The following is a 16,460-nucleotide window of genomic DNA, read 5'->3' as shown; positions in this document are numbered from 1 at the left end:
CTAAAGGACTTTACTAGTTTTCCGAACTTTCTATGATAACGTCACCTACCACTTGACCTTCATTAATTACTTGAGGATGATTTATTTCATGATCGTTATTGTGTAATTTCCGCATTTTCGAGTTATTGCCACGATTTTGTTGGCTCTCTTTATCTTTAGATTGACGCTTTATATAACAAACCCGGCTATGATTGTTGTTATTAGCTTTTCGTGGTTCTGAATTATTATTATTATTTCGAGGATTGTCATTTCTACCAAATCTAAACTTCTCGTCTTCCCTTTCTCTGTTAAGTATATCTAGCTGCTCTAAATATCCTAACAATTCGCACGGCTGTGACCATTCTTTTCCTATCATTCTTTCCTTTACATAATACGGTAACCTACTAATTAGGACTCGTATTAAATGACTCTCAATAATTGGTTCTTCAATTACTTTAGCACGGTTGAAATGCCATTCAAAATAATTCCTATAACCTCCCCACCGCTTAGAATATGGAGGAGGGTCTAACAACTCTAAAGTTAAGTGTTGTTGTTTTCTTCTTGACCAATAATGTTGTTTAAACTGCTTAACAAAATCATCCCAGTCCCTGAATTCAGTTCTATGCAGTACTGCCCATTCCGCAGCTTCTGCTTCTAAATGTCCTATTACAAATTGAATGCGTTTTTCATTACTCCATTTGGGAGATAATGATGTTTCAAAAGCTTTTATAAAGATTATAGGGTGAAGTTCGCCTCCTGGTTTGAATACAGGAAATCGACTTGCTACATTTGAATTTGTCGTTATATCATCCAGACATTCTGCGAGAGAAATAGTCGGATTTTGTTTAGATTGCGGAGACGGAGTTGCATCGGATTGGCTTGCCGTGATTTCTTTATTCATATTGTTGTCGTCCGAGCTAGCAAATTCGATGCGACTGTTGTCTCTGATTATGTTATTACCTCTGCTATCTGAAATGTTTTCGTGATTATCTAATTCCGATAACCGTTTAGTAATTTCCTGTATTCGCATTTCTGTATTGGAAACGCGATTAGCTAATATCGATTCTTCACTGTGTTCTCGATGTGAACGCTCTGTACCTTCGTCAATGTTATTATCTTTGGCACTCTCAAGGTTACTGCATATTTCAGTAATTAAAAATTTCATGTTTTCGATTTCGGTATGGTCCTTTTCTACTTGATGAGTTAATGTCTCTAATTCTACATTATCTATTGAAGAAATCTCTACAGGTTTGGTAGAGACCTCTTTAATAGATTCCAATAATTCTCTACGAACAGTTTCCATTTGCATAGAAAATTCATCTCGTAACATATCGTTATTTTTCTGTATTTCATTTACAACTAAGATATTTACACTCTCTAGTCTCTCGGTTAAGTCAGTAATATCGTTTCGCATACGAGCTTTTTCCTCTCGTGATTCCTGGATATGTTCTTCTAACCTTTTACAATTATCAGCAATCTTACTACTAAGTCCTACTAGTTTTTCCTGCATTTCAACTTTAGAAGCCTCTATTTTATCACTTAATCTAGCAGTAGATTCTTCATTAGATTGTTTTAATTCTTCTTTTAATCTAGCAATAGATTCTTCGTTAGAGTGTTTTAATTCCTCTTTTAATCTGGCAGTAGATTCCTCGTTAGACTGTTTTAATCTAATAATAGATTTTTCGTTAGACTGTTTTAATTCCTCTTTTAATCTAGCAGCAGATTCTTCGTTAGACTGTTTTAATCTAATAATAGATTCTTCGTTAGACTGTTTTAATTCAGCTAAAAAGTCCCCGTTAGACTGTTTTAATTTACCGATCGCCCTAAAAAGGGATCTCATGCTCCTATCGGACATAGACTGCTCTTCGTCTGACATTTCACTTCCCGACATTATTGTAAGATATTAACTAGTTACACACGCAGACTTGTAACCAACAATCCTGTAAAAGCACACTCCCTATGTACAGCACTCCACTTCCAACTTGAAACAGACTCACCGGACACTAATATTGTAATTTGTAGTTCTCGATGATCAGTGTGCTGCTATGGGCTGCAGATGTAACAGCCGTCGATGCAGCCGCTGAGATGCTGCGACCCCGCTTCCGCAACCGGCAGGACGCTGAGTCGAACACCGGAGACGTCACTGGCTGCAACCACGCCCGGCACCGCCGTAGACAGGCGAAGCCCTCAGCAACACCTCTAATACCAGCCGGAGGAACGCCCCGCAGCTGACGTACTGGGCCTGTTAGTTTAGGGAGAAAAAGGGTTGTCGGGGTTTGCAGCGTTCAGCTGCTGCCCAACAGATGCGCCTTCTCGTGGAATAACTGCGTGACCGTACTGCTCGGCTGCGCTCCGTCAGATGCCCACACCCGCGAAGTCGCCGCTGGCTGGTGAAGGCTCCACGAAAACTCGCGTTGACTTCCAAAGGACCCTTGATGTTTCAGTTTCGTACCTGTATGCCTTAGTTGCACACTAGTCCTGTTTCTAGGGTCGCCACGGTGTAGTGTAACGACGTATAGGTTTGTTTATAAATGGTTTTCTTTCGACCTATGACCATGTGCAGACTTCGTCACCTACGTCAGTTACAACCCACTTCAAAATGATTTATATTCTTTTTAAATTGTCACAGAATGGTTCTTGAACGAAACTGTAAAACATCAGTTGAGTCGTATGCAAAGAATTACACCACTCGGGCCAATTGGTTTGCGTAAACTCTTGCAATTTAAATTTCGTTTGTTTCTCCTCAGAACTTATATTGACACACGTTATCTTGATCTAATCGATATCAGAATCACACATTAAATAAACTTTTGAGATTCAAAGTTTCGGTGAACGCCGTAAGAATCACTAATCTTGTCAAATATATTATTAATCCGTTCACATAATTCTTCATAAATAAATCTTCAAGACACGTGTTTCAACTTTAGTAGCATACACTATTTTATTAGCTTCCTACACATACAGATGTGAACTTGAGCGTTGAGAATTAGTGACTGACTTTTCAACAAGATTAAGCTCTATATGACGTCATTGTTGTACAAAAAGAGTATAAAACATTCTTTTCAATTTTTAGAAGCACGACGCAACAACTCGGTTCCAGGATCTTCTGTTGCTCTTTGGTTGTCGACCCGCGACGTATAGTGGCCAGCAATTTCCTCTCTGGTCGCGGCAACGAAGATGCTGTCTCCGTTCGTTGCGCCGCCCTCTCCGTACATGAAACACACAAAAAATACAAAACTTTTAGATAATTCACATCTATTACAAATAATAAGAAAAATATATAAACAAACTAAATTAAACTTATAGTCACCTGCAAACTGGGCTGACACTGGTGGATGGGTGACGCTTCAAATTCGCGTCCCACTACAACTCCTGGAAATTGAAATAAGAACACCGTGAATTCATTGTCCCAGGAAGGGGAAACTTTATTGACACATTCCTGGGGTCAGATACATCACATGATCACACTGACAGAACCACAGGCACATAGACACAGGCAACAGAGCATGCACAATGTCGGCACTAGTACAGTGTATATCCACCTTTCGCAGCAATGCACGCTGCTATTCTCCCATGGAGACGATCGTAGAGATGCTGGATGTAGTCCCGTGGAACGGCTTGCCATGCCATTTCCACCTGGCGCCTCAGTTGGACCAGCGTTTGTGCTGGACGTGCAGACCGCGTGAGACGACGCTTCATCCAGTCCCAAACATGCTCAATGGGGGACAGATCCGGAGATCTTGCTGGCCAGGGTAGTTGACTTACACCTTCTAGAGCACGTTGGGTGGCACGGGATACATGCGGACGTGCATTGTCCTGTTGGAACAGCAAGTTCCCTTGCCGGTCTAGGAATGGTAGAACGATGGGTTCGATGACGGTTTGGATGTACCGTGCACTATTCAGTGTCCCCTCGACGATCACCAGTGGTGTACGGCCAGTGTAGGAGATCGCTACCCACACCATGATGCCGGGTGTTGGCCCTGTGTGCCTCGGTCGTATGCAGTCCTGATTGTGGCGCTCACCTGCACGGCGCCAAACACGCATACGACCATCATTGGCACCAAGGCAGAAGCGACTCTCATCGCTGAAGACGACACGTCTCCATTCGTCCCTCCATTCACGCCTGTCGCGACACCACTGGAGGCGGGCTGCACGATGTTGGGGCGTGAGCGGAAGACGGCCTAACGGTGTGCGGGACCGTAGCCCAGCTTCATGGAGACGGTTGCGAATGGTCCTCGCCGATACCCCAGGAGCAACAGTGTCCCTAATTTGCTGGGAAGTGGCGGTGCGGTCCCCTACGGCACTGCGTAGGATCCTACGGTCTTGGCGTGCATCCGTGCGTCGCTGCGGTCCGGTCCCAGGTCGACGGGCACGTGCACCTTCCGCCGACCACTGGCGACAACATCGATGTACTGTGGAGACCTCACGCCCCACGTGTTGAGCAATTCGGCGGTACGTCCACCCGGCCTCCCGCATGCCCACTATACGCCCTCGCTCAAAGTCCGTCACTGCACATACGGTTCACGTCCACGAAGTCGCGGCATGCTACCAGTGTTAAAGACTGAGATGGAGCTCCGTATGCCACGGCAAACTGGCTGACACTGACGGCGGCGGTGCACAAATGCTGCGCAGCTAGCGCCATTCGACGGCCAACACCGCGGTTCCTGGTGTGTCCGCTGTGCCGTGCGTGTGATCATTGCTTTTACAGCCCTCTCGCAGTGTCCGGAGCAAGTATGGTGGGTCTGACACATCGGTGTCAATGTGTTCTTTTTTCCATTTCCAGGAGTGTATATATCCTCCTCTTGTGTTTCTTCAACTAAGTATTCGCTACTACTGGCGGAAAATCTATTTCAGAAGTCAAACGGCCTTCATCCTCTCTCATTCCTTTTACAATGCATGTATTCTAGCGTAGCTCCTTCCGTTGCAGCCGCATTCCAGTCCCCCAAGACTGTTAGGTTTTCACCTCCCTCCACATACTGATCTTCCCGCTTAACATCGTCATGTACTTTCGCTATCTCTTTATCTTCTGCTGGTGACGTCGGCATGCATAGCTGAAGTATTGTTGCCCGTGTTGGTTTGCTATCGATTCTGATCAGGGCAGTCCTATCGCTGAACTGTTCACAGTAACTCTCTCTCTCTCTCTCTTTCCTACCTTCCTATTCATTAGATCCTACTCCCGTTATTCTATTTTCTGCTGCTGTTGACTTTCCCCTATATTCGTCTGACCAGAAATCCTAGCCTTCTTCCCATTTCACTTCACTGATCCCCACTGCATTTAGTTTGAGCCCTAACATTTTCGTTTTAAGATTTTCCCTACCACGAGTTGTTCAAGCTACGAAGCCTAAAAGAACCAGTGTTTTTTGCACTTAATCTCAAAACTTCTTCCTGTCTGATCATTGCAGAATTTTGGGCATGAAACACATTGGAGCTTGGATGTTCCTGGTTTACTGTATGGGACTTAGAAAGATTTGTATCTTAGTCAAAAAAAAAATGGTTCAAATGTCTCTGAGCACTATGGGACTAACTTCTGAGGTCATCAGTCCCTAGAACTTAGAACTACTTAAACCTAACTAACCTATGGACATTACACACATCCATGCCCGAGGCAGGATTCGAAACTGCGATCATAGCGATCGCGCGGTTCCAGACTGAAGCGCCTAGAACAGCTCGGCCACTTCGGCCGGCGTATCTTAGTCACTTTGTATTCTAATTTAGTGTTAGTACGTAAGTTGATTTTACTATTTTTGTTTCTAAATAGTTTGATCTTTGTTATGGCAGTGTGTCTGTGTATGGGATGTGAGTCTATGTGGGCTTCGTTTCTGTGGGACTCTGATTTGTTTTGGTTTGAATGTTGTATAAGCTGCTGTTCTGCGGACCTGTGGTTTATGTTACCTTGTTATGTAGTTTGTCTATTATTATTGAACCTTAAGAATTATTATGAGCAACCGTTTCATTACACTGATTTCATTTTATTGGTCTGTGTGAGACATAGGTACTTTTTGCATTCGATATACCGTGGCTCTGAAATATAGCATTCTTTATTGGCTGAGAAGACATGATGAGTTGTCAGTGCTGACATCTGAGGTGTTGGTTTTTCTACAGACGCTATTTTGACGTTTACGGTTACTATTACATATTTTAAGATCGAGAAAATTTATGCTCGTATTTGTTTCACGCTCAGCTGTGATAAAATATTTATATGCATTTTGCATAGGTCTGTTGCCATTGCGTCAGCTTCACTGTTCGTACCATCAGAAAGTAATATTGTATCATCAATATATCTTTTGTAGTATATTATTTTGTTTGCAGAGTTTTGAGTGTTTGAGAAGTAATTTTGTTCTATATGGGTGACGTAAATATGAGCTAATATCCCAGACTAGCTACTTCCCATTGCCAAGACTTCAAGTGGTGAAACCTGTTGCAGCTAAAATAATAGCGCTCTAGGATGAGTGTGAGTATTTCTGTGAATTTACAGGTCTCTGCAGCACTAATTTTGTTAACTAAGAAAAATGTTTTGTAGTATTATATCTTAAAATTTTTAATAGTAACCATAAGTGTATAAATTCGAAACTGGTAATGGTACTCTTGAATAAAGTAATCTAAAACTAATTTGCTGCTGGTTGCTGTACACCATCAACAACATATTTCACGTAACAGCCATGATCTACAACCATCTTTTCTTGACAAAACTGCAACGATCTAAAATCATTTCCTCTGGATAACACCTTGTATTCCATAGATCAAATCTTATTTAAAAACTGGCAGTCCCTGTAGCGATCCACTGAAATTAGTCACCTTTACATATCAGTTAAAATGATCGTTTCGTATCATTTCGATCAAAAAAATGTGCAAACGTTCGACGGTGCATGTAAGTAACTAAGCAGCTAACTAGCAGAGGGCCACTGCTGCTGATCATGATATGTTTGATTTGGCGTACGACAGCTACGTTTGTAGTGCCTCTGCATTATTGTTGTGAGACAAGTGACGCCTCAGATACTGTGCTATGAGAACTGAGTGCGGCGACTAAGGCAACAGCGCAGCAGCTCAAGTTGGTGTTCCTGCTTTCTTTAGTGCTGTACAGTGTGTCTGAACGCGGACATTAGCGCCACTATCATTTGATTCATTTCCAGTCGGTAGCAAATACATTTGGTAGTTCAAAAAAATGTTCAGATGTGTGTAAAATCTAATTGGACTTAACTGCTAAGGTCATCACTCCCTAAGCTTACACTACTTAAACTAAATTATCCTAAGGACTAACACACACACCCATGCCCGAGAGAGGTCTCGAACCTCCGCCGGGACCAGCCGCACAGTCCATGACTGCAACCCCTTAGTCCGCTCGGCTAATCCCTCGCGGCCATTTGGTAGTACCTCTGCAATAAATACAGCGATTGTTACAGCAACAGCAGCTCGATTTTGTACGTTGATCTTTGATTAATCTCCATGTAAAAACAAACTAGTCTTGCATTTAAGTTGCAGTCTCACCCAACATTACTGCCGAAGACTTGAATTGCTGTTAGAGGAGTTCCGTAACTAACAGCTGACGAGGACGTCGCAAGTGGACGCATAGATACACATCGCAAGTTCTTTTGCACTCACCTTGAATCTCATAAAGATGTGTGTCCCTTATAAACGGAGTAGCGCTCGGCCGTATATCCTTTTAAGTGTTCATTCATCTCTGAAGACCAAATTATTGCTCTAATGATTTAGGTCAATATTTGAGATCGCAATGCTCTCATTGCATTACACACTGAAGAGCCAAACAAACTGGTACACCTGTCTAATGCCGTCCCCCCCCCCCCCCCCCTGCGAGCACGCAAAAGTACAGCAACACGACGTGGTATGGACTCGACTAATGTCTGAAATAGTGCTGGAGTGAACTGACCCTTTGAACCCTGCAGGGCTGTCCATAGATCCATAAGAGTACAAGGAGGTGGGGATCTCTTGTGAATAGTACATTGCAACGCATCCCAGATATGCTCAGTAATGTTCATATATCGGGAGTTTGGTGGCCAGGGAAAGTGATTAAACTCACAGGAGTGTTCCTGGATGTATGGGGTGTCGCATTGTCCTGCTGGAATTGCCCAAGTCCGTTGGAATGTACAATGGGCATGAATGGATGCAGGTAATCAGACAGGATGCTTACGAACGTGTCACCTGTCAGAGTCGTATCTAGACGTATCAGGGGTCCTTATCACTCCAACTGCACACGCCCCAACCATTACAGAGCCTCCACCAAATTGAGCAGTCCCTTGCTGACACGCAGGGTTCATGGATTCATGAGGTTGTCTCCATTCCCTTAGACGCCTATCCGCTCGATACAAAATGAAACGAGACTCGCCCGACCACGCAACATATTTCCAGTCATCAACGGTCCAACGTCGTTGCTGACGGGCCCAGGGGAGGCGTAAAGCTTTGTGTCACCAAGGATACACGAGTTGGTCTTCGGCTCCAAAAGCCCATATCGATAATGTTTCATTGAATGGTTCGCACGCTCGTACTTATTGATGGCCCAGCATTGAAATCTGCAGCAATTTGCGAAAGGGTTGCACTTCTGTCACGTTGAACGCTTCTCTTCAGTCGTCGTTGGCCCCGTTCTTGCAGGATCTTTTTCCGGCCGTAGCGATGTCGGAGATTTTATTTCTTACCGGATTCTTGATATTCATGGCACACTCGTGAAATGGTCGTACGGGAAAATCCCCACTTCATCGCTACCTCGGAGATGCTGTGTCCCATCGCTACGCGCCAGCTATAACACCACGTTCAAACTCTCTTTAAATCTTGATAACATGCGACTGTAGCAGCAGTAGACGATCTAAAAACTGTGCCATATACTTGTCTTATACATGCGTTGCCAAGCGCAGCGCCGTATTCTGCCTGTTTACATACAGTATCTTTATATTTAAAGACGCATGCCTGTACCAGTTTCTTTGGCGCTTCAGTATAGTTTTAACTTTTACAACTGATTTTTAGTAATCACTTTCTCTTACGGTAGTTATTGAAACAATGACACATGTTTTTTAAAATTGTACCTAATTTTAGTTCTGTTATTCGCTCTGAGGAAGATGCGCATTAAAACCATCTGATTCTACGTGTTGTCAGTGGCTGTTGAAACGGTGCGCACCCATCATTTGAAGAACATCTGCTTCCCTTGGCTTGTATGGTCCCGGATTTGCGTCTTCTCAGTCAGCACGTTTCTTCTTTTGCTGCTTCGAATGTGGAAACTGTGCTGTTGGGATTAACTTACAGCCAAACACAGGCGTAGCAGGAAAGGTTGAGCACCGCTATTACGCATAGTTAAAGGACCTAAAAGGTTGTTGGCATTCGCGAGATTTTAAGTTCTTTGAGCGAAATTCAGTTCGGGACCTCTTGTATTATGCCGCTTACCTTTCCTCAGGGGCGGTTAAATTTGCCTTAGATTTTTATGCCTATCAGCATTCCGTGTTAACACTTGAAACCTATGTTATTTGAGCCTGCTTGTAAGGGCAAGCTGAATCTTATACTTTTACGTTAATTGTTTTGATTAAGTTTCATTTCTGCGTTCGTCCGTTTAAAAGAAATTAACTTGTTGAATTATGTGCTTTCGTGTAACGACCCAAGTCTTAGTATCACCAATCTTTTGTATTGGTAGTTGTCCTTTACACTTCTACAGTAGTTTCTTAAATTTATGATTTCTGTGACGAGGTATGCAAACTACAATTATTTTATTAAGGGCTTAAGGACCCTGTAACATATTCTGGCTGGCAATTTATGATTATCTGATGTTAACGTTATTCTGTGTCTGTTTTATATTAGAAGGGAGCGAGCGATGTCTGATCTAGCTCGTGCTGGTAGCCTTGTACGAACTCACCATTTGTTTTCAGCTCTTTTCTGGGTTATTGTTCGGAAATCTGTGAACTTGTTTAACTGATTCCCCCACTGTTTGTTATCTGGAACTCAAGTGTACAGACTCTAAAGTTTTTGGTGTGTGTTGTGTCATTTTCATCGTCGTAGCCATTAGCGATTTTATGGTGGCTATAATAACGCCTCTTTTGACTTCTTTATTTTCTCAGTTTCAAAATTCCACTAAGACAAATATATATTATTAAAAGCTTCTTTTTTAGTTTGGCTCAGCCACTTATCACTCTCATATCCAAACTCCCTGTCATTTCAGCTTATTATTTATATACATTTAAGTATATTTAGTGTGAGCATTTATAGCTTTATAGTTTTGGCATACCACAGTTTTATAGGATACAATTTTCGCAGTTAGCTTGGGCACAAAAAGTCTGTAAGTATTATAATCTATGGATATAGCAGTCTGTGCTTTATGCGATAGTTTTAAACTACTTATTTTTTATAAGAAAGCCTTTTTGTTTTATGTTTTTATTTTAAAACTTTTTATATATTATGTTATAGTTCACTGTTGCTTGTGATTTAAGGTATTACGTTTACAAATTTGATACCAAACACAAGTAGATTTAGAGCGCACAGTAATCCACTCTGCTTTGCCTTTGACCTACGTCTCCGCTCCCACCCTCCTTTCCCACGGTCCTTCCTTCAATGAGCTCTACTGTATGTCAAGAGCACACTGCAGTATTTTAATTTCAGTCTGTTTTAGCACGTGACAAGATAATGTATATTTCACTGACACACGTTTCATACCATTTCATGAAGTTGTGAAGGCATATATCTTGAGTTTTTTGATTTATATATATCATGACGAGGCTATTAGTGCAACGTTCGCCGTAATACTTATAAGCATTTTTTTTTGTACCGTACATACTACACCTCACAAAAATTATTACAGAAAACATGAAATGACCTGCTTTGTAAAGTAAGAATGTATCATTACACAGATGTAAAAATCCAGGCCTAACAAAAAAGATGAAACTTACAGCTGTGAGATTTTAAAAAAATCTTTGGTATGTGACTGTTTTCTCCTTTACCCCTCTTCCGTGTTGCAATATCCCTCCTCTTAGGCAAACAGACGATATCAGCTGGCGTCGTTTCCTCCTGTTCACTAATGTACTGAAGTACTGTATCAATCCTCCTGAACTCTTTCGAATGTGGAATGAGATTTCTCCCGTCATCTAAGTTTGCCCCACTCCCCTCTTGTATTCCTTTCCCCTCCATCGCCATTTCCACAATATTCTGTATCGACATCCTCATACCCCAGAACATTTTTGAGCAACGAAACGATGTCATCGTCTCCATCTTTGACTTCGGTTTCACACATGGATTCAGAGTTAAAATATCCATGAAGATTTTACCCAGACCTTATAAGTGACATTCGGAATCTCTTCCCACGATTCGGCCAACCACCTTACTGACATCTAGCAAGTTAGTCCTTCAGAGTGGTTACGCGGTCTCCGTTATCATCAATCGCCGGTATCAGTGCACTGAGAAGAAGGTGGCTATAATTCTTCATTAGCATTTCAAGGATGCTCGGGTCCTTCGGCTGTTACAGAACAGCCATATATGGTGGCACAAACAATGTTTTGATATATCCATCTGTGAGTTCGTCACTGGTAGGATGCGAAGGCATACTATCAAGAAGTAGCAGAGCCTTCCTCGGTAAATTCTTTTCTTTCAAATATTTCTCTACAACTGGTATGAATTCTGTTTGGAACAAGTTTTCAAAGATTTTAACATTCATTCATGCTATCTTTTGATTAGTATAGTATAGGAGCACTGACTCCTGATTTTTCAGGTTTTGGAAAGCTATAGGTTTGCGTAATTTTCCTATTAATATAAGCTAAGTTTGTGGTTTCCAGTTGCATTAATGCAACCCGGTATGGTAACTCGTTCCTTAGTTTTCTTGTACCGAATACTACAGCTTCTTTTTTTGAAGGGAGCGTTTTCGTAAGGAGCATCTTGAACTTAAACCACTCTCATCCCAACTGTACAGCTGTTCGCCAGAAATTCCCTACTCATCGGTTAACTTCGAAAGATAGTCTTTAAACAAACTCACGGAATATTTGTCAGCGTATAAAGTCACTCCACTCATGGTAATGTGGCAAATACCGAATCGTTTATTCCACAGATCCAATCACCTATCACTGGTAGTAAGCCCCGAATCTTCTCCTTCAACTTGCCGCTGATCTTGCCGTGCTTTTTCCTGGAATATCAGTCCAGTAACCGGCAAGCCCTTTGCTCTTAAATGTTCATGCCACAAAAATCAAACTTCGTCAATTTCTTTATGCTCACCGTCCAAGACTGTCTTCCTTACTTTTATTCCACTTCCACTAGCTTGGAACGCACACCACTTTTCAATTTTCGCTCAGTTTTTGATTCTGTCTCCACCAGTACTTCTTCCAGCCTGCCGCACGGAGTTGCCGCGCGGTTAGAGGCGCCATGTCACTGATTGCGCGGCTTCTTCCGCCGGACATTCGAGTCCTTCCTCGGGCATGGGTGTGTGTGTTGTTATTAGCGTAAGTTATTTTAAGTGGTGTGTAAGCCTAGGGATTGATGACCCCAGCAGTTTTGTCCCTTAGGAATTCACACACACACTTTTTTCCTGCCCCTAACTCCGAAGCAATAGGTTTGGCTGCTACCCCAGAATCCAGTTGCGTTACAGCTCGTTGTTTGTGATCCATAGACATTATAAGTTTCTTTGTTTATCACACATTTTGGACTCTAATTAAAACACGGAGGATCGCACACAACATCAGTTTATTCAGTTTATCAAAGCACGCATCGGACATGCAACTGAAGAAACAAAGAACACAGGATTGCCAACAGAGTTGCTCTCTAATGTGTTTATTGTTGTCTGTGAGCCCTGGAAGGGGTCTTTCTTTTTTTTTTTTTTGTTTATTTGGCCTTTGAGTGTGTACTCAATTTAGCCATCGGCAACACGTAGTGACAATGTACACATAATTGAATAAACAAAAACAGAAATGCATATTTACAAGGATAAAAAGCTTAACTGTTACAGTTTTGTACATAATGTTTTAAAAATTGAATTGAATTGAATTGAATTGGAAAATAATTAAAAGTATCTTGGCTTACAATTCTCACCAATTCTGAAATATCTTCATAAGCAAGACATATTTATAATTTACGTACACCATTAAAACCTACAGATTATAACCAGTACTCTTGATGAAGTTAACTATCACTTTATATAGACGAACGTCTTTAGTACACAAAAGAGAAGAAGCTGATTGAGGAAGATGGTAGCCCATACTCAGCAATGTCTTCAGAAATACCAACCGTTCACGGTCAAATTTGGGGCACATAAATAAGATGTGGTTGACATCAGCTTCCGACTCAGGATCACACTCACATGCTGGTGAACTGTAAATGTTGATCCGATGTACAGGGTTATTACAAATGATTGAAGCGATTTCACAGCTCTACAATAACTTTATTATTTGAGATATTTTCAAAATGCTTTGCACACACATACAAAAACTCAAAAAGTTTTTTCAGGCATTCACAAACGATATGTGCCCCTTTAGTGACTCGGCAGACATCAAGCCGATAATCAAGTTCCTCCCACACTCGGCGCAGCATGTCCCCATCAATGAGTTCGAAAGCATCGTTGATGCGAACTCTCAGTTCTGTCACGATTCTTGGTAGAGGAGGTTTAAACACTGAATCTTTCACATAACCCCACAGAAAGAAATCGCATGGGGTTAAGTCGGGAGAGCGTGGAGGCCATGACATGAATTGCTGATCATGATCTCCACCACGACCGATCCATCGGTTTTCCAATCTCCTGTTTAAGAAATGCGGAACATCATGATGGAAGTGCGGTGGAGCACCATCCTGTTGAAAGATGAAGTCGGCGCAGTCGGTCTCCAGTTGTGGCATGAGCCTATTTTCCGCGGGCTACGCGTGAAACTTGCCCGCACGCGTTCAATCGTTTCTTCGCTCACTGCAGGCCGACCCGTTGATTTCCCCTTACAGAGGCACCCAGAAGCTTTAAACTGCGCATACCATCGCCGAATGGAGTTACCAGTTGGTGGATCTTTGTTGAACTTCGTCCTGAAGTGTCGTTGCACTAACTGATGACTAACTGATGTGAGTGCATTTCAAGCACGACATACGCTTTCTCGGCTCCTGTCGCCATTTTGTCTCACTGCGCTCTCGAGCGCTCTGACGACAGAAACCTGAAGTGCGGCTTCAGCCGAACAAAACTTTATGAGTTTTTCTACGTATCTGTAGTGTGTCGTGACCATATGTCAATGAATGGAGCTACAGTGAATTTATGAAATCGCTTCAATCATTTGTAATAGCCCTGTAGATGTTGTGGGAAAGAGGCATGATTGAAGCGGAGTCTTATGATGGCAGAAATCGTGGATCGGTCCAGATGTGTCCTCATGAACCACGGCTGTGAAGGAATCCGAGGTTGGAGCACTGCGTAATAACCGCCTTTTGTCTGTTGAGAAACGTTCCACATTTCGTGCCATTGTTGTCTTGCGTGATCCTTGACTTCACGTAAGTAGTCTGTATAAGGAAGGTGTAGATCCAGGACGGTGCCTAAGGTTGCCGCTTGTTCGTCATTATAGAGGATACCAGAGTGGGAAGGTACCCACAACAAATGGATCGTCAGGCCAGTGCATGTGCTGCGAATATATTCAGATATCACATCCAAGATATAACTGTTGGTTGTTTTGTTCCATCGACTGTACTGAATGTTTTTAAGAACGCTTTGCGAGTCAGATACTATCAATATCTTGGGGAAGGAAGTGCTAGAGACAAACTTAAGTGCTTCCAAAACTGCCACTGTCTCCGCCGTAAAAATAGAAGTGCTCGTAGGCAGTTTGAAGGTTTTGCGGATCTGGATCTGAGGGCAGAAAAAAGCGCATCCTGTACACTCTTCCTGCGGAATTTTGGAGCCATCGGTATAGACACAGAGAAAACCCGGCCATTGTGCTTGAACGAGACGATTGAAGCCAACGTTGACATTAGTACTGTCCAGCCAGGTCGTACTTAAATAATGGACTGGGATCTGGGAGCAGAGCGTTTGAAGATCATATTGAAAATAGGTAGATGCGCCGAACGCCGTATAGAATGTATGACACGAGACCAAGTGTCAAAGCTGGCACATATGGCTGGCGCTTTATTCCTTCTGTGGGATGCAATCCACAGTCGATAAATGCAATCTCTACTTTGATAGACGGAACTGTCCATAATGGCCATGCCTTGAATGTAGAATTTGTCCGATAACATTTGGCGCCTAATGCTGAAGGGCATCTCCCCTGCTTCTATTAAAAGGGCGTTGGTGGGCGTCGACCGCATGGCTCCAAGACAGGTACGAATGGCTCTATATTGAAAAGTATCTAATTTGGAGAGACGAATCTTTGACGTAGTGTGGTAGAATTGACAGCCATAGCCTAATCGAGATCGAATTATCCCTCGGTACATGGTGAGTAAAACACTCTGGTGCGCTCCCCACCAGACACGAGTGAGTGATCTGATTACATTTAAACCTTCTTCATACTTGGTAACGGTGGATCGGATGTGGGGCGACCAGCTTAACCGAGAGTCAAAAATCATCCCCAGAAATCGAACGTGAGATTTTATTTGGGAGGTGTACTTGCCACAGGTAATGTGATCTTCCGTGCGAGCTGTCATCGACTTAGAGAAGGGAACGACTGCTGATTTCTCAGCCGAGATCTCCAGCCCATTGATAGAGAGCCACTCATCGATGTGTGCGATGGTTGTGGTTAAAGCCGTTTTGGCCTGAAGACATGAAGCAGCAGTAGAATAAACACATATATCACCAGCATACTGTAGGATTTTTGTGGGGGGAGTAAGTATGCGTTCTAGGTCGTGCGTATATAGAGTAATACAGGAGAAGACTTAAAATTGCACCTTGCGGCAAGCCCTGGGAGACATAAGAAGGTCCGATCATGGTACCTTTGAAACGGACATAGATCGTTCTTTGAGTAATCAGGGTACTGATACCGTAGATCGTCCGTGAAGGAATTCCGAATCCTGCCAGCTTGTCCAAGAGAATCGGTATTTGTACGTGATCATATGCACCCTTAACGTCAAGAAAAGCTGCCACTACTGTCTCTTTCGTTTGAAAGGCTGACGTGATATCCATATTAAGCAAAAACAGATTATCCATGGTCCCTTTGCCTTTTCTGAAGGCGTATTGACTCCGAGGCAACAAATTACTTTTTTCAAGCCACCATTCTAGTCTCCTTTTTACCATTCGTTCCAGTATTTTTGCAACACACGAGGACAAGGCAATAGGTCTATAATTAGTACCGACATTTGGATATTTACCGCTCTTGAGAATTGGAATTGTTACTGCGTCTTCCATGTTGATATGAGGTCTTTCTTCATCCAGTACTGATTAAAAATGTTCAAGAGAAAGTCTTTCGCTTCTATAGGCAGGTGTGCAAGCATAGAGTAGTGTATATGATCAATGCCAGGGCAACTGTCGCTCGATACTTTAATAGCTTCGTTGAGTTCTTCTTTAGAGAAAGGACGAAGGAGAACATGATAGCGGTCTTCTTCAGCAGGGAACCGATGGTTTAAAA

This window comes from Schistocerca cancellata, chromosome 2 (assembly GCF_023864275.1).
Source record: "Schistocerca cancellata isolate TAMUIC-IGC-003103 chromosome 2, iqSchCanc2.1, whole genome shotgun sequence".
Classification (NCBI taxonomy): domain Eukaryota; kingdom Metazoa; phylum Arthropoda; class Insecta; order Orthoptera; family Acrididae; genus Schistocerca; species Schistocerca cancellata.
The sequence above is the reverse complement of the archived record's forward strand: the minus strand, read 5'-3'. Positions refer to the sequence as shown.